The 19,413-nt window shown below is 38.1% G+C and overlaps 1 long non-coding RNA gene across 2 annotated transcripts in view; it reads right to left on the minus strand.

Moving 5' to 3' along the window:
- The window catches only part of LOC110598030 (uncharacterized), a 171,960-nt gene extending 152,948 nt beyond the window's left edge, over positions 1–19,012 (minus strand). The window contains exon 1 of one of the 2 annotated variants that reach the window (XR_013438850.1): positions 18,770–19,012. This is a non-coding gene — a long non-coding RNA (uncharacterized LOC110598030). The remainder of the gene's footprint in view (positions 1–18,769) is intronic. The other variant, XR_002483817.3, reaches the window with a different exon arrangement.
- Between the last annotated feature and the right edge of the window lie 401 nt (positions 19,013–19,413).

A 19,413-nucleotide genomic window follows, 5' to 3' on the forward strand; every position in this document is an offset into this window, starting at 1 on the left:
AGTTACCATTTTGCACTCCACAATTTGCCATTCCTCCTTAATTTCCCATAAATAATAAATAAAATTTATTTTTAGAGCTGGGCTCTTTGTTTCCTTTGATATCATGCAGTCATTTTCTCTTATTTCATTTTAGTATCAACCATACACTAGATATAACAAAGAGAACCATATCTTTCCATCTCCACATTGGCTACAAGTTAGAACCAAAGCATTATGCTTCTAAACATGAACAAGTTTCCTTGAACTGCCTTTTTCCATACATTTCTTTGTGCTTGTACTATCATATCTAAATTACACATTCTGGCCTTAACAAATTATTACAATCCAATGTACACAATTTTTATGTTGCCTTTGCATGCCAAATTCTCTTCTTTTTCCCAGAACATATGTTTTTTCGTCCCAAATCCAAATCTTTTCTCCAACTAATCCCATTCCATCTTTGATTCGCATTGTTTTAAGTAGCATTCAGCTTTATGAATCATTGTAAACTTTAACTTCTTAACTATCAACTCTATTTTTTTCTCACATAGAACAATGCTTGCCAAGTATACCTACTCTGAATTCAGGATTATTATTGACTCAGTCATGCCATGTCATGTATTTATTAAGTGGGAAAAGGGAAGTATACAAGAATGCCAACAAAAAAAAAAAAAGAAGAAAAGAATCTCTTCTGAACCCTGGCCCCTTGCAAGAACATAGGAATAATCTGAACACGAAATGAGATAAATGCAAACATTTATGGCAGCTGTATGCAGAAAAATATTCTAAGAGACTGTGATTTGTAACTTAGAGGCCTTGAGAATTCTCAAGCCCAATCTGGGTATTGAGAGTCCAACCTCAAACTTAGCCCAGAAATGTGATGAATTTAGACAAGAAGAAAATCGATTATATTAAGATCTTTTTACAGAAAGGTGAGCAGCAATGAGTTGACCTGAAGAAGGAGTAAAGGGGTGAATTGAAAAATATGAATTTTTGTTACCACCATCAAAAAGAGAAGGACTCCACATTAGACAATGGGATACTGCTGAGCACGGTGGCGCACACCTGTAATCCCAGTGACTTCAAAGACTAAGGCAGGAGGATCACAAGTTCAAGACCAGCTTCAGCAACTTAGTAAGGCCCTAAGCAACTTAGCAAGACCCTTTCTCAAAATGAAAGGGCTGGGATGTCACTCAGTATTAAAAAAAAAAAAAAAAAGCATAAGGGATCCTTCTGAGGAGGGAATAATTTTCTGTGCTCTTCCATGGCCTTTGGATTTCCATGGCTCTGCCTTGCTCCTCCATCTGCCGCTCCAGATCCAGTCTCTACCCTTCTCTGGCTTGCTCAGAGCCCCAGGAGGCTGCCCTCCTTATGCTGACTCACTTAACTCAAGCTGCTTCTTGGTTTCCACCAATGTGGTAGGAAAAGCTGTATACCGACCTAAGACTGGAAGGCAAAGGATTTTGCCCTCCTAAAGCCAAAGCTCTGCCAGGTGGCCTCTCTCCTATGACTTCAGTTTTCACCAGACTCTCATCACAGCCATTTCCCGTTGGCCCTTCGTACCAAGCATTGGGAATATTTGCTCTTCTATTGATACTACTTGATGCGGCTTTATCCCATAACCATTCTTTAAACCTTGGTCACAGCTGTTAGTTACTTTCCACCACAAGAATAACTTAAAAGGAGAAAAAGTCTACTTTGGCTCATTATTCCAGAGGTTTCATTCCATGGTCTCTCAGCCTCTGTTGCTTTAGACCTGAGGCAACAACATCCATCCTGGCAGGTGTATGTGGAGGAGCAGCTCCTCACCTCCTGGGAGACAGGAAGCAGAGAGAGAAAGAAAAGGTGGGGCTGGGATCCCAATGTCCCCTCAAGGGCATGCCTGTGACCGAACTTCCTTCTACTAGGCCCTACTCCCTAAAGGTTCCACTATCTTCCCAAAGTGCCACAGGCTGGGGACCAAGCCTTTTGTATATGGGCCTTTGGGGGATATTTAAGACCCATCTAAGTTCACCTTGAACTACACTCTAATAATCCACTTTTTGTCATCTGCATCTTCCTGGGACCCTGGCTGATGTACACCATGATCACGTATTGAATGCTTTTTATTTTCTTCTGAAACATAATAGTGACATTTGCTGAGTTTAAACTTATGTTTGGGGCTGAGGTTGTGGCTCTATGGTAGAGCACTTGCCCAGCATTTGTGAGGCACTGGGTTCAATCCTCAGCACCACAAAGAAGTAAATAAAATAAAGGTGCATCAAGAACAACAACAACAACAACAAAAAAAAAACAATTAAAAATTGTTTGGTTGGGCAAGGGGGATACTTTCACATGACTAAAGAGGGAAAAGAACATAAGTTGAGCTGAAGTTTAGGTAACTTTTGGATAACCGAGGGTTCTAGTTGCTCCTAGAGGAAGAATGCTGTGCTCAGGTAGGACAAGGTGATCTGAAGAGCACATGTAGTGTGCATATGAGCAACTCTTGGGCGGCTGAGAAGACACATGTTGATGTCTATTCCTTGGTCTTTCCCTAGGTGCAAAATGTCAGAACTGACACTCTATTACATTTTGCTTTGAGAGGCAAAGAACAAATGTATCTTAACTATTCAAAACAGAAAATAAAATCATCTGGAAATTACTACTAAAATTTCTCCTTGTTCTGAGTTTCCAATCAATTCTTAAATATCTACTTAGTTACTTAGTGATTTACTTATGACAAACTGTTCACAAACAGGTGGTCCACCCTGCCTTTCAGAGTACATGATCGACCTGGTCCACTGTCCCACTTTCCAGCATATGGTAAAATAAAAGTAAGAAGCAGGATTGCTTTTAATGAAATAACATGACATTCCCAAACTGGCAGCCAATGACTTTGGGGCTATTTGTACTCCTGCTTTCTCCCCATAGGTATGGAAACCAGGTAGTTGGCTTATGAACTGTGTACATGGAAAGAATGCAGAAGCTGGGTTAGTAATGATAAGGACAGCCAAAACAAATGAAGGAGGACGCCTGGGCAGGAAATAAGCAGAGAAGAGGACCAAGTGGGAGGAATTGAATTCTAAATTTTACTTCATCAGGTATTTTCATTAAATCCCCTGGAGCAACATGCTTATCTGACGGACACACTTTCAGGAAGCAGAGCAGTGAAGAGAGGTTAACTATGTATTTCTACAAAGTAAATGTTCACTTCTACTGCATCATTAAGAATGACAGAGACATGGCCAGGATTTCAGACAGGTGCCAATTGTGGCTCATGAATAAAAACATGCAAGACAATTATGAATATTTGCTGAAAAAAAAAAGCTCAGAGAGGGAGGAGACTATTTCTGTGTCCAGACAGAGTCTTCTCTGACTCAGCACCCAATTTATTTGTTGAATTCTAATCTGAGTCACACGGTGCAGGATTAAAAAATATTCCCAGGACCTACAGAAATTTGATTTGTGCATCCTTATTGGGAGGGCCTGATCATGCAGGATCCTGAGTTACTAAAGTGTGCTCTGTGCGATGGTCATTTCACCCTTCTCTCTCTCTCCTCCCCATCACTTGAGGCTTAAACTCTCAACCTAGATGTTTAGATAAAGCCTGAGCTTTATCAAGAAGACAAGTCTCTCCAGAGTTTTGCAATAAAATGCATTTCCTCTTTTTCTCTTTATCTTCTGTGTGCAAATCTTAAATTCTATCCAAACTTACCTACCCAGGGCTCTTGATTTTCAGCCTCTTAGTATTTGCTCCATTTTAGTCCTCAACCATGACACTTGGCATCTTGGGCCATCTCGGTTCTCCACTTCTTCCAGGAAGCCCTTCTCAAGTCTCTGACCATAGCTACTCTGAAAGCAGTTATTGCACATGAGTTATTTAGCATTTATCTTCCACTTCTCTAGATGTTAGTTACTTCTGGGTATGCTTATAAGGTGTCCCTCAGCCTCGTCTCTGTGCCTCCCATGGAAACAAGACTTCATTACAGGTCTCCTCCTTCATGCCTCATGTTTTGAGAAGGAATCTAAATTGAGGATGGGTTCTTGATGACTCTGACTTTTATTTTTGTAAGATACTGTCCCAGGGGTAACAGCATATTTATACCAGCCATTGAGTTTGGATCCCTATGATTTCTAATCTTCTCAATCCTAAGAGGAGGCTGTTCTCCCATGTTTATAACTGAGGAAACACAGAAGTTAGACAAGTTACTCAAGGTCATGCAGCTAGATAGGTTACTCAAAGTCATGCAAGTCCTCAGTGGCTAAGCCTCATCTTTATTTCAGCCCCACTGGCTCAGAACCTGACTTTGATTTTCACTGTGCCTTGATATTTCCCCTAATACGTAAAAAGCACAATAATTTCTTTATATAGAATGTGTGTCTCAGTGTGTTTCATTCTTTTAAATTCAGAGTCTCCTGTTTTTCACGCTACACTTCCATAACCCTCTTTTGGGTGTTTATGTCTCCATGTTTCTCTTACACATGGTGGAGGTTTGTGGAATTCCTGGCTGGAGACTCCAGGAACAACTTGTGAAAAACAATAAGATCCCTGACAATTTCCCCCACCACAGTCCCCTAGATTAAGGCTATTGAAATCTCATAGCCATTGGAACAAAGGCACCTCATCCCCAAAATGTGTACCAAGGAAAGGGGCCCACTCAAAGATGGGGTTGACCATTTGTGTGCAAACTTGCTCCAAAGATGATTTGGTGACAAGGACAGAGGTGCATACCTATCCCAGCTACTCTGGAGACTGAGGCAGGAGAATGGCAAGTTCAAAACCACCCTGTTTCAAAATTAGGAATAAAAAGGGCTGGGGAAGTAGCTCAGTGGTATAGTACCCCTGGGTTCAGTCCCCAGTGCCTACCCTCTGACACACAAATATGATTTGGTGATGACATTATACACATCTTGGTATCTATCTCTTAAATTATTCTTTTGACCCAAACCTTAGAAATGTAAAGGGTGATAGTGTGAAGAATATTAAAATATAAAAAGTCACGATTATATTACTCAACCTCTTTCACGGGAAAAGTATTATAGAAAATGGTTAAGAAAGTGCTTATATCTTAGTTTGTATCCTAGTCCTTCTGCTCACTGGTGTCAAACCTTGACTCAATGTTGTTGTCTATAAAATGGGCATATTATTATCTATTTTTAGGATTGTTGGGATTGGATGGTACAGAATAAGTTCCCCAAATTATAATATAATATTATATGATGGTTGTTGTTTCCAGGACATGTTGATCAAGAATAAAGTAATGCAATGAAAGAAGAGGAGAACTAAAGAAGCTAAGAGAGGCTAAATTGTATTTTATATACATGTATTTACTAATTGCATTACACATATTATAGCTATATTTATGTGGATCATATTAAAATTCATACAACATAAAATTCACCACTTTAACCATCTTAAAATGTACAGTTTGAGTCTGGGGGTGTAGCTCAGTGGTACAGTGCCTGCCTGGCATGTAAGGCCCAGGTTTCAATCCCTAGGATGGGGAAAAGTACAATTCAGTGATTTTAAGTTTATCTATAATGTTACAATTGTCTAGTTCCAGAACACTTTTATCACCCCAAAATGAAGCTCCACATTCATTAAGAAGTCTGGCAACCATGAATCTGATTTCTATCTGTATGGATATGGCTAATTCTCTATATTTCCATTTAAATGGGATCCTATGTGATTACTTTTGTATTCACTTAGGATATAATGTTTAAGGCTAGTTCATCCCGTAGCATGAATTAGTGCTTCATTTCTGTCTATGGCTGAATAATTTGCTGTTGCATGAATATACAATATTTGCTTACTCATTAATCAGTTGATGGACTTGGAGTTGCTTCTAGCCAGATGTCAACATGGTCTGAAAAGTACCCACTAGGTAGTAGGGCAGCCATGGATTACAGTTTGGCTGTCACGACTTTCTATCCTTCCAGAATCAACCTACTTGTCCCTTTTGACTCAATATAATCTGTTATAGACAGACTATCTGGGTCATGTTTTTCATCCATTTTGCCAAATTGTCCCTTTACCTGGAGAACTCAATCCATTTTCATTTCATATCATTACTGACAGGAAAGGGCTTATTTCTTACATTTTGCTTACTTCCCCTTAGTTTTGGGAGCTGAATGTCCAAGATCAAAGGGTTGGCAAATCTGGTTTCTCCCGAGGCCTCTCCTCGGTCACTGTCTTGCTGTGTCCTCTCGTGGTCTTTCTTCTGTGAGAACACACCCTGAAGTCTGTTCCTCCTCCTCTTATAAGGACAGTCCTATTGGATTCGGGCCCCATGGAGTGACCTCCTTATCCTTAAATCACCTTCTAAAGGCCCTGTCTCCAAATAGAGGGGCAGGGTGTGCATCAACATTCAAATTTGGGGATGGAGGGGGACACATTCAGTCCATAACTCTGTCCTCTAAGTGCCACATAGGATTCATTTCATTCACACCCCCAGAGTCTGTAGGAGGTTGGCATTTCATTGGGTAAGTCAGTTTAACCATATTGCTCTTGACTTTCTTCTTTAATAGCTACTCCTCAAGCTTCTTTAGTGGTTAATTTGGGTATTTGAAAATAATCAAGTGAGCCACCTATACTTTTTATTAGTCTTAGAAAAGAACAGTAGCATGCAGGGTCGCGCTACATATTTTAGTTAGAAAGAACTGTCATTTTGCTCCCAGGCCAAGTTAAAAGTCCATGTTGAATAAATTCACCATTTTTAGAACCAAAATTATGTAAATGATCATCGTATTATAATAGTATTCATAAATCTTCATGTTTTATAAATTGCTTTATAAATTAATAAATAACATTTCTCTTCCTTACAGGGCAACTGAAATGCAGCTATTCTCATGGGCGAAACAGAAAGAAAAAAAATAAAAGTTTAAATAAAATGCTGAAATTCAAAGTAACAGACCTTTTTAGATAGTTTTAGACAAAAATCACAGTGTGAGTTCTAAGCATCTGTCATACTTTCCAGATAAAGGAAGATGGGATAAGTTGTGCAGTGGTCTCAGGGGCCCATGTTTTCAGCTTCTAGTCTTTCAGACAATTGTTGTTTTTGTTACTGCATAATTAATTTAGCACCCTAAACAATTTTAACTGGATTCATTTTCTTATATAATTTTCTCTTAGTGTTCTCCACCACAAATGTTTCAGAAATGAAATAAACTGGGTTGATGTGTTACTCAGCTCAAAACTTCACCACTCAATGAGGTGGCCCGCATGCATCTTGCTTCCTGGAATTGAGCAGAGCACACACTGTAAAACTGTACTCAAAAGTCTTGGAGGTAAACCTACTGAGAAAGTTCAGACTAGTATGCCTAGACGTCTTCCACAGAACCTCTGGTTTGAAATAATCCTAAAAGTTCTCCAAACCTACTGTGGACAGAACCTAAGATTTTTTTTTCTACCTTTGATATTACTGGTCTCTCCTAAAGCTGAGCAATACCTTGCTGAGAGCATTCAGGGAGGTGAGTTTTGGTATCATGGTGATTATTGGTCTGTGATTTGAAATTTCTTTATTATTATTATTGCTGTTGTTATTATTACTATAGTTTTATGGTTTTACGTACTACTTGGGTTCATTCCGACCAAACTCGTAGATGCATGGAAATCTATTTCAGTTCATGATTCCCCCTTTTCCCTTTCCCTTTCCCTCTTTTCCCTTTCCCTTTTCCCTCCCATTCTTCTTCCTCTACTTGACTGGACTTTGGAATTTCTTTATTAGCATTCTTAAACCACATGGATTGGCCAAGGCCCACTTAATTATCTATAGCTCCAGCCCAGGGGTAATAAATAAGATTAATACAATATTTAAGATAAGTGGCACTGGGCAGCCTCTCCATTGATTGTGGAATGTGTTACGGTTTTGTCTTTCATGTCCACATAAGAGACGAAAAAGGAAAGCTTAAGGGGAAGGGACTCATTAGAAGTCCTTTGTCTAAAAACCTTGGGATGTTTGACATCCTATTCTTCTTGACCCCTGAGTGATCACTACCACAGCCAGGGATAATGTTTTTACTGTCACAGTTTGAACACGAACCAATATTTTAAATTAAACCCACAGATTAAACCTTCTTATAAATTTCCTGGTTCCGTTGCTTTACATTATTGGATATGTTTCTGTTTCCTTTGCTTTCATAGACCTAAATAATGAAAACCCTTTATAGTTCATCCAAAGCTCACTGACTCTGACATGTGGTATTCACATTTTATGAGTAACTTCCAGGACACTTCCTCTTGTTCTGCTGAGCTGTATGCCAAGGTAACTTTTCGATGGTTATAACATAGAGGGCAATTGGCAATTAGCCAGCTAAGTGTTAGCTATGTTATAGAAGTGTGTGTACAAAAATTAGGGACCTACACAACAAGTAAACTTTATTATCTAAAATTCACTCTCATCCCTTTAATTTATCTCCCTTTTTTATATATTTATGTGTATGTGCCTCAAATAGTGCTTTTTCCTCCCTCTGCAAAAGCCTATCAGTAGAATTCCAAAGACAGCATAATTAGGTAAGCTGGCCAATTAAATAAGGAAACACAATATCTTGTTAGCAATTGGCATCAACTATTGGGTGACATTTTGATAAACTGCTTCAATATAGTGTATAGCATTTTGGTGCCTTTTCACTTTTTAAAAGGTCACAGTCTCTGAAAAGTAACATTGAGAAAGCTGATATTTAAAGGGTATAGGAAAATTCAAATAAATAGCCTGTTCCACTTCTAGGTATCTCTTCTCTTCTCAATAAAATCCCTGATAGTCTACTTGGCCTTTTTATTCTACTTGTTGCAGTTTCCAGCCCTGTAGGGGTAAGATGATAGATACAGCCTTTACTCCCCAGTTCAGATTTGCTATCACTATATATTTAGGAAGCAATCAAACAATGGACTCACTGATAAAGATCTTTGTGTTTCTGGATGGCTTCTTTCTTGATGGCTTCTTTCTTAAAGAGGATATCTAAAGATTTTCTCTATGATACCCAGGGGTGAAACTTAGAAAATTTCTTCAAAGCACAGTGAGGGTTTTGCTCCATATTACTGATGGGTGGAGGTCAAGGTCAACTCTACATGGACTCTAAGCTCAGGTTTCTTACAAAATGATCCACAGTACCCCACTGCTTTTCCAAAACTGTGGATACTTGAAGCAAAGTCCAAGTCAAATGTCTCTAATCCACTCAAGGTGGAGCCAAGGTCACATTATTTTTGCAAGATCTCCATAGAATTATTGAGCATACTTTTGAAAAACCAAAGCCATGAACAGGTTCTCTAACATCTGGGGGAACTGTGAGCTAGATCCTTCCTCTCTTCCTCCATACATATTAAGCTTGCCAAAATCCCAGTCAGTAGGAAAATCACTTCTGTTTCTAATAAAATTTTAAGACAAAAAAAAAGTTGCCATCTTCCAAACTGACCCATCCTTGGCTTTTTTCTAGCCTCATGCAAACGTACTGCCCTTGTAGACTGTGTCCTGCTCGTGGACACTTTGGGGATGGGCATAACAACATCATTTTATTACGAGTGAATAATTCTTCCTTTTATTTGCCCTGTGTAGCCCCATGCACTTCTTTCACAGCCTCATGAGAGTCTGAGAGCTGGAGCGAATGCATGGATGTGTGTTTGAGCAGAGCACGGCCAGGGCATTTCTGAGCACTAACTGGTTGGAGCAGACAGTGGTTCTGTTGTTCAGTCAGTGGGCACGGGAATGCAGGTGACATGGCTGCTCTTTCAAAGAAGCAGGGCTGTGTTCAGTTTATACTTTTCCCAGAACATCATCATTTTCATTGTAAATAAGATATCTGACATTTGGCTCCACAAATTTTGTAGTTTGAAGGCTTCAGAAAGCAAACTCCCCATATAATAAAACAGCTGAAGATAGATCATTAGGTCAGAAAAATTGCAAGAGGTCACCAAGGTTGAAATATTTTCACTTCAAGTTTCCTCATTTCTGTGCACCTGCCCTGAAGGGAGAGGTCAAGGCTCAAATAGCCAGAAGAGCCCACATGGTGGTCACTACACTCTCTTGTGGAACAGCCTCCATCGGTTTTGAGGAAGGCAATGAGACGCTTCTATCGCAGTTCACACCTATCAGCCCCATTCATATATTTTTAAAAAGTGTTCATTGACCTTCAGCCATAACCTATTGTCCTACCACTTTGAATCTCTTTTCTGTGGTCTTGCCTCTGATTGTCCATCCTTCTCCAAACCCCATGGGCTCTGATACACTGGATGCTCTATACCTACGCTGAGAGAACTCTACTCCTCCAGGCTCTTGGTCTTGTTTCAACTTGCTTTTTTTTTTTTTTTCTTTCCAATTCATGATTTGTGCTTTCCCTCATTTTCTTTGGGTCTCCTGATGGGGTCTGTTCTTCCTGTTTCACTCCTTGCTGATGCCACAAAAAGCTGGACTCGGTACTCTGCTGCAGCCACTGGCCTTTCCCATTCTTCCAAGTCTGAACACCAACTGCTACACAGATAGTGTTCAGATTCCCCCAATCCAGTGACCCGGATCTGGTTATTCCACATCTCCCTGACCAGTAGCTACCAAGACTTGGTACTGACAGCAAAGAAAAAGGACTATTGATTGTGTGTGACTACAACCCCAGCTGCCAACCCTACTTAATGGTTTTTTGTTGAATTCTGAAAAGTACATAAGGAATGAAGAGGCCAGTAGTTCATATTGATGGTGAGGTGGAAGAATTAATATGTATCGAGTACCTGCTGAGAACTGGACATTTTATCTTCCACATGGTCAGAAAATACCTCTTGGGATTAAGAAAAGGAAAACGGAGCATATGTAAGAGCAAAATCCAGAAATGAGAATAAATTATTTGAAGAACAAAATATGGGAGCTTATCATCACTTTTAAGAAGCACTGGGCACAAGAAGGTGAAATATGAAAGTAGTCAAGGGACTCATAAAGAATAATTCAATATTAAAAAATAATGCAGCAGAGGAAAGTTTAGAAATCACAGATTCAGAGACTGGAAAGTTCACCTTTTAACACAATGAACATAACGACCATGTCTGTTGTGGTTATTACGGTCTTCTCTGCTTAACTTGATTTTTTTTTTTTTGGCATGTGGAAGGATCCCAGAATATTTATTAAATGAATGAGTAGATGAAATAATTTTTAAATCATCAAAGTAAACTGCATTGTATCGTTGAAAGATGTGCAGTGCCATAGGTGCATTTTCTAATATTTTAAAAAATAATCTGTGTCCAAAATCAATGTAGTTTTAGAAAAATAGTACATTTTATCTTGCTGGTAGATATTCTAACAAAATTTAAAGATGTTTTTTATTGATCCACCTATTTAAAAAGAAACATCAGATGTTTTACCATTTCTTAGTTCATCAATTTATCCTACATTTCTTATCCTGGTTATTTTCCACATTATTTAAAGAAAATGTATCTTCCTGCTAGAATTTCTTGCATTGTATATACAGTGTTACTTATTGCTTGGATAATGCCCTATTAATTTCAATGGATTCCTTTTGACATAAAAATGGATTTGCACTGAAGGGCAAACACTACCTCCATATGTATCCAGGCTGCATTACAATTGAATTCATCACATTATACATTTATAGGTGTCTACCCCTGTTACACTGCTGGAATGGTCTGCCATAAAAAATGGCCATGTGAAAAGCTGGTTTAAATTTCATGCGTTTTTACTTGCAAAGTATCTGGTTAGATGAACAGAAGCCTCCAAGATGAAATTCTTTCCAACATGAATATGCTAACACGACTCTCTGGAAGCAACACCTCAGCACTTCATCCAGTGCCTTTTCTTGAGATTCCAATGACAGATTTGTTTTAGGGTCAGCATGTTGGAAAGCACTGAGAATTTATTTTTTCAAGCTCACAGTGGTAAACGGCACATCAAGAGAGGAAAAATATAATCTCTTCTTTGTTTGCTTTGGCACCATAAATGTTAATAAATGAAAAGCCCCTACCAGGTCTTCGAAAGTCCAGTTTGCCATTTATAACAATTTTGGTTATATCTTTAAAAATACTTGTTCAGTGTATCTATCAATTTATAGTTTTCACACAATTAAAATATCTTCCTTTCCTCATCAGGCATAGAAGAATGATATCTATGAAGCCAACTTCAGATGAGGGAGCAAAATATGTCCTTCAAGGACCAGCAGGGAAATTAGAGTTTGTAGGAGTCTTTCTGTTCAGATTGCTTCTAAAAGTAAGGAGGACCTGATTTTGTGGGATTTCATTAAGTTTTCTTATTCTTCAATAAGTTGGAAATCCCCAATGAAGGTAAATGCACTGCAGCCAATAACAACACAGTACTGGGAGGACAAAATCTCTGCATCTTCACAATGTCTTTTGTCAACTGAAAGGAGAAGTGTTGACTCATATTTGGAGATTTCTGGTATGATAAAAACAACACTGAATCTAAGTCAGTACATCTAGATTGATGTTTTTTTTTTCTCTTTTCTAATTGCATGACCTTCAAAAAGCCCTTCAGCTTTTATGGGTATCAATTGTTTCATATGCAAAAAGGGGAATTCAATAATCTATATCCTCATATAAAATTAATAAGAAATTACATGTCATAAACTTTAGAATATGCAATTAGTGTTTGGTACCAATTTTTAAACTCACATTAGTTTTGCTTTTAGTGGCTTCTCTTAGGGTTATTTCTTCCCCCCTTATGACTTCAGGAATTTAACTATTTAATTCTCCATGCTTTGAAGACTACAAGATTCTTTAGGCATGGGCCATAAATTCTGACTCATAACTTTTTTCAGTCAAATTATTACAAGATGGGTTTGCTTATCATGATGTATGGATAGAATGTGAGTGAGGCACAGCACACAAGTGCATGAGCTCACGCATGTGAATATATGTTCATCTATTTCATGTATAAGAGAGTAAATTTTGAGATGGTGAAGATGTGGGTGGAGTTTGGTTTCTTTTTCTCATTTCTTCCCTTATATCAATAAAAGCTATCAAATATCCAAGAAACATAAGTAATACATACCAATGCAGATTGACCTGACTTGCAAGGTTGTAAATATGGGAACCCTGCTTTTTCTTTTGGCTTCTATTATGAGAATTTTATAAAATATATTTAAACATAACTGTCACATTAGTCTAATTTTTTTTTTAAGAAAGTCTTTTTCACAAAAGTTAGTGGGTCAAAGATAAGCTTGAAAATTGGCAGCCCCTTTGTTACAAAGGATTTGTAGAATTCTTCCTCAAGCTGGGAGTTTGAGAACTGACTATTAATCATGTTATAACTTAACAGATATAAATGTGTACCCAGCAGAAAGAATTCAGTTCAGGTCTGCTGGCCCAAATACAATGGGCTAAATAGCAAAGTCCTGCGATTTCTTAGATGCATAATGTTCTTACAAATGGTCCATGCTATGCTAATAAAACTATTGTGACTAGGAGCTTTTGCAGTAGAAACTGACAGATGAGGCAGAGTTAAGTACTTTTTCAGACAAGCTACTACAGTAAATCATTAAGGCGCACAAACAATCATCCTTCATCAGTGTGCAATTTGTTTCATAGCAATTGCAAATCGAAAACAATGTAAACAAACAAATCGACAACTAATGAACATCCCCCACCGCTCACTGTAAATAGATCTACAACTTTAGAAGAACACTTTATCCAACACATTGTCAACTCATTGTAAACACATCTACAACTCATAAACAACTCATTACCCAGTATGTTGTCACCTCATTGCAATTAAAGTCGAATGCTAACTGTACTGTATGTTCCTGCTCTGAATCGGATTATATTCAAGGAAGAAAATGGGAAGGAGAAACAGTTTAGGGAGGGAAAGACTTATTTCACTTTCCCTCCACATCAGCTGAACTTTTTAAATTATTTGGCCAGGCTTATACAGAGAAATTAAGCTGCATTTTTATCCTTTCCTCAGGTAGCCCACATTTTCCATTTGCATAGAGAAGGCAGTGGTTTCTTAGTACAAGTTGCTTTCAGAGAGGAAAAGTAAATGTGTAAAGTATTCCCCAAGCAGCAGTAAAACTCACAGCTTTTACTGTAATTGCTTTGTGTGAACTGCGATTGGCATTCTTACCTGGTATATAATCTTTTGGTTGGGGCCAGTGTTTTTTACAGTCTACAGGATGATTATTTTTGGAAAGCAAACTTGAACTTGTGAATGTCACTACAATTTTCCTGTAATATTAACTTTACCTAAAGATTTAAGTGTGTTTATTCACCATTCTGATAAACCTAAAGGATTATGTCACATAAACATTGCTGGATTATGTGTGTGCTTATGTAGATACACATGCAAATGTGCACATAGCAAGAAGTAGACCTGTCAGCAGTATTTGACATGGTATAAAAAAGGAAGACTGATGGGTTGAGGACATGATTTTTAGATTATATATAATTTTTTTTTCGGTTCAGATCAAACTTCAACTTTTTTGTTTAATCTGTGTGGAAGACAGAATTATTGAAATTAAAATTCTATAAAATAAAAATTATTTATATAATCACACACATAGACATATACACACCATATATCAATCAACACAAAAGGGTTGTGTCATAGTTTAAAAAATGACAGAGAATTAAAAGTTCTAGACTCTCTGACCAGCTTTTCTTCTAAAGAAATAAGATATTTTTTAGACTTTTAAACACTAAAGTAAATTTTTAGAAGTTGTTTTCTGAAGGACCATTCATGGATTCCTTCTGGGGAGATTAACAAGATGATCTCTTAGAAAGTGTCCTCCAGCTCTGAGTACCATTCTGAGTACCTTTAAGTGTCTGTAGTAGAGCCATCACTGGGGTGCTGTGGAGAACTTGGAGAAATGGTTTATTATCTTATGAGATAGCAGGGTGAATTGAGGCTTTGCATCCAGATAATTGAATTTGAATGTATTTCTGTCACCTTCCTGTGGTGTCGCGCGTCCTCTCTGAGACTGGGCTTCTTACTCATGAGACTGTAGATGACAGTGAGGATTAAAGAGCAAAACTATTAGGTATTGTGGGCAACAGCTGGAGCTAAACAAGTGTTCAATTGATGGTGGTAGTGAGGGTGGTGACGTGTACAGCGAAACTAACAATCTGATTCATAGTGGAGTAGGGAGCATGGGAGGAAGAGACAACTCTAGATAGGGCAAAGGGGTGGGAGGGGAAGGGAAGGGACATGGGGTTAGAAATGATGGTGGAATGTGATGGACATCATTATCCAAAGTACATGTATGAAGACATGAATTGGTGTGAACATACTTTGTATACAACCAGAGATATGAAAAATGTTGCTCTATATGTGTAATATGAATTGCAATGCATTCTGCTGTTGTATATAAAAAAATAATAAGATAAAGAATGTGGGGCTGGGGCTCAGTGGTAGGGCACCCGCTGTGCACGTGTGAGGCCCTGGGTTCGATCCTCAGCACCACATAAAAATAAAGATATTGTGTCCATCTACAACTAAAAAAATGTTTAAAAAAAGAATGCATGGATAAAAAAAAAAACAAGCGTTTTAATAAATCTAATGGAAATCTATGTTTTGCATAATGGAAATCTATATTTGAATCGTTTTTATTAAAAAAGCCAGATACTAAAAATACCCTAATTTTTAATTATTTTATTTTATTTTAATTGACAAAAAGCAATTATACATATTTATGGAGTTTCAATGTGATGTTTTGATATATAATTGCAGTGTGGAATGATGAGATCAAATTAATTAAACCCCCCCCCCAAAAAAGAAAACTCAGGCCAATAAAAAACCCACATTTTCATTTATCCTTATATTATTTCCATTGTCCTCTTGACCAGTATAGAGGTCATAAGATTGTACAACACTGCATTAATGTTTTCTTAGGAAAATACTTTGAGAGCCATGGACATTCTGTTTCCTTCCTCTGTGAAATATTCAGTGAAGAAGGCAATCTAAAAAGTTGTGCAATGTTGAATATTGAACCTCCAAATTTAAATATAAAAACAAGAATAATATTTTTACTCCAAAAGGGATTTTTGAAATTTTTTCACACACACTTCTCTAGTAAATCACTATGCTAAGTTACTATGGTAGAAAGGCAGCTGGTTTAATTATAAAGATAATGGACTATAAGTCAAGGAGTTGGGGGTTTTAACTGTAGTTTTACCATGAAGCCAACATTTGAGCTTCAAAAACTCCCTTATCTTGTCTAGATGAAATTAAACATTTCTCTTCACAGCCATCTCTCTCACTTTTCATTAGTCATTCAACAAATACTTAGTGGTCACTTCCAACATGCTAGGCACTTTTCTAGTCACTGGAGATCCACTGTGAGCAAGACTGACAAGTCCCTGTCCTTATGGAGCTGATGTTTTAGTGGATGAGAGAAAAAGAACAAAATGAAGAAATATCCTACCGAATAAAGTGCTGTGAGAGATAAAGCAGGTAGGAGGCTCTAGAGAAGGCAGGGTGTGCTCTTGTACACATAATGGTGAGAGGAAATGAATTTGATTACAACCATGAATTAAGTAGCCAAGATGCCACGTGTTTTTATAGAGGACTCAATGATTACGGAGTGTAAGGATTTAAAAAGTTGCATCTCTCTATTTTTTCTCTCCTGTGAGGCTGCTGGAACCCATTTCCACCCCTCTGCATAGCTCATATCTTTTAACGTATAGGAAAATTGTTTCTCTCCTCTCTAAATGGTTCTCATTTATCACCCCCATCTTGCCTTTTTGCTATCAGAAATTGAGCCTTTATAACATTTTCATAGGTTTAGCTTCCCATTTCCATAAGCTAAAAATCCAAATATTATTTACAAAACTGAATATGTTAGCATTAACACAAAGAGAGCACCATTTATGAGATACAGAATTTAGGAAATGAGGTGGGGGACTTGGGGAGCTAGATTGTGAAGCCTCTTTCATGTCAGTGTGAAGGCTCTGGGGCTGTGCTCTGATTGAGAGAGGATCCTTCTGGTACCCTGTGCTGAACAGACTGTCCAGGGACAATTACAGAAGCAGAGAGATCAACGAAGAGCCTCTTACAATAATCCAAGCAAAACATGGTGGAGGTTTTGACCAGGGTAGTGGTGATGAAGGTGTAAGACATGGTTAGGTCTGTGACTTTCAAAGTTGCAAGACTCAGTACTGGGTGGGTTATATAGGATGGTGAAGGCGAGATAAACAGGGAGTTCCAGATCTGGGGTTGAGGCTCAGCGGTAGAGTGCTTGCTTCACACATGTAAGTCACTGGGTTTGATCTAGCACCACATAAAAATAAATAATCAAAATAAAAGTATCGTGTCCAACTAAAATTATATATATTTTAAAAAATATGGAATTCCATATTTTATGGAGCTGGACTTGTGTGACTAGTCGGGCAGATCTTTGATTCTTTGACCCTTAGTTTTCTCATAGAGCTACTAAAAAGATTAAACAGAATTGGCACATAGACACCCCTCAACAATTTTCTCTCTTGCTTTCATCTCTTCATCCTTCATAATTTCAAATATGCTAGAAACAGTATGTTGTTCTGAGATTATAGCACCCATCACTTTATTGACTATAGCTCTTAGTAAATGAGAAAAATAAATAAATTCTGAGACAGAACAATAATATGTTATAAAACTAAAGATACTAGATATTTTAAAGCAGATTAATTTAGAAAACAATTTTCTTGACCAAAGTTGGTGCATTTCCAGTAGTAATGGTTATGACTTCATAGGCACGATCCAGCAAAGAGGCTTCCCCATGCAGCCAGCCGTGTGCTTGCTGGGGACAGCAGTGACGTCCCTTAGACCTGGTGCCATCTGGAGAAACTGGGCCTGGCTTCAAAATGGCTGCCAGCAACTCTGAAGCCATATGCAAGCAAATGTCTTACTTCTCCAGGATACGGTGACCTAATCAAATTCCCAATTGTTTGATTACTTGTCCCCCTAGCCCCCCAACCCCCCCCAAAAAAGCCTACAAAGATAGTTTTCTCTCTAATAATGTTTTAGCAAAGCAATCTTGAGAATGTTAGCCACTCAGTACTACTCATTCTCAGCTTGTCTGGTGCTTTAAGCATGAAGAGGAAGCACTCATTGGCATATGCTTTCTAGAGAGGAAAATCTTGTCACCAAAGATTGCATTTCTAATCCTCCCGAATGAGTTTCATGAAAGTAAACAGAGGAGAGAATGGAATATAGAGGAACATGGTGGTGTATCCCATGTTTATGGAGCACTACCCATGCATCCTTCAGAGTCCCAGCTCTCCATGTTTAACAGCTCATCTCTGATGAAATGCATACTATCCTTACATTGCCCATTTCTATCACTCGGCTGTGGCACACAGAGGATAAACGTTTGTCCAAGTGCAGGTAAGTGTTCAAGCTAGGATTTGAACCCAAGGGTCTGATCCCCAAGGCTGTGCTTAGAAACATTAACACTGCCTCTCTCTCATGTTCAGAAAGCAAATCAAAGGACATATTAACTTATATCAAGCCATTAAAAACATTTCTCTGTTGGAGAAGCACCTCATTAATACTAATAGAATGACAGTAGGTGAGCAGAAGTCAAATGAAGGTCTGAAAGCTTATGTTCACTCCAGGCCTTGGGTGGTAATCTATACCATTTAAACAACCTAAATCCCTGATGCTGTAGCACAAACCACATCGTACAGTTCTCTGAAACAGTCTTTAAATCAGCTTTCTCTCCATTGCCAGTCAGGTCAGAGCTTCTGGGTGGCCGTCAAAGGAAAATTCAACTAGAATAGACTGAAGAGTTTATGAAGTAAAAAGAAAAGATGACAAGATCTCAGCAGGGAAATAATACCCTACACAGTATGGGAAAGTTCCTGGAAAAGAAATGTGTTTGTTCTTACCTCTCAACTCTCTCCTCTTTCCCCTTCTTCCATTCATTCTGTTTTTGTCCTATATTCCCAGATTCTTTTTGAAGCCTATCAAATTTCCAGATGAAAATATGTATTAATATCTTTCCTATGCATAGAGCAGATATATGCACATTATCCTGTAGGTACCAGGCATTTTTGACATGTAGCTGCTAAGATTCGAGTCCTGTAAATGTATGCAACCAGGATGCAGGGTAGAATGTTCTGCAGCATCCTATCTGCTCCACAGCAAAGGGGATTAGCAATGATTTAGAACCTGAAAGGGAACAAAGCTCATGATCCTCTATAAAAATGAACGTAAATGATTTTAACAAATGTTCACTTTATTTTTCTTCCCAGTGGCTTTTTTTTCTTATTTCTTGAGATTGAAGTGTCTCAACAGTATACATTCTTTCAGTGACTCGAGTTACTTATAAAACTTAGAGCTTATCGTATAGTTTAAAGCTTACAATATTATAAGTATTTAATATACTTGTTCTTGGAAGCCACAGGAAAGGAAACTTCACAAAGCCCAGCAAACCTTGCACTGCCAAGATGGAGCTTAAAGCCAACAAAAGTTCAGGCTATACATTGTACTTAAAACAAATGAATTCTGCCAACTTCCACACCATCTGGTT

This window comes from Ictidomys tridecemlineatus, chromosome 5, assembly GCF_052094955.1.
Source record: "Ictidomys tridecemlineatus isolate mIctTri1 chromosome 5, mIctTri1.hap1, whole genome shotgun sequence".
NCBI lineage: Eukaryota > Metazoa > Chordata > Mammalia > Rodentia > Sciuridae > Ictidomys > Ictidomys tridecemlineatus.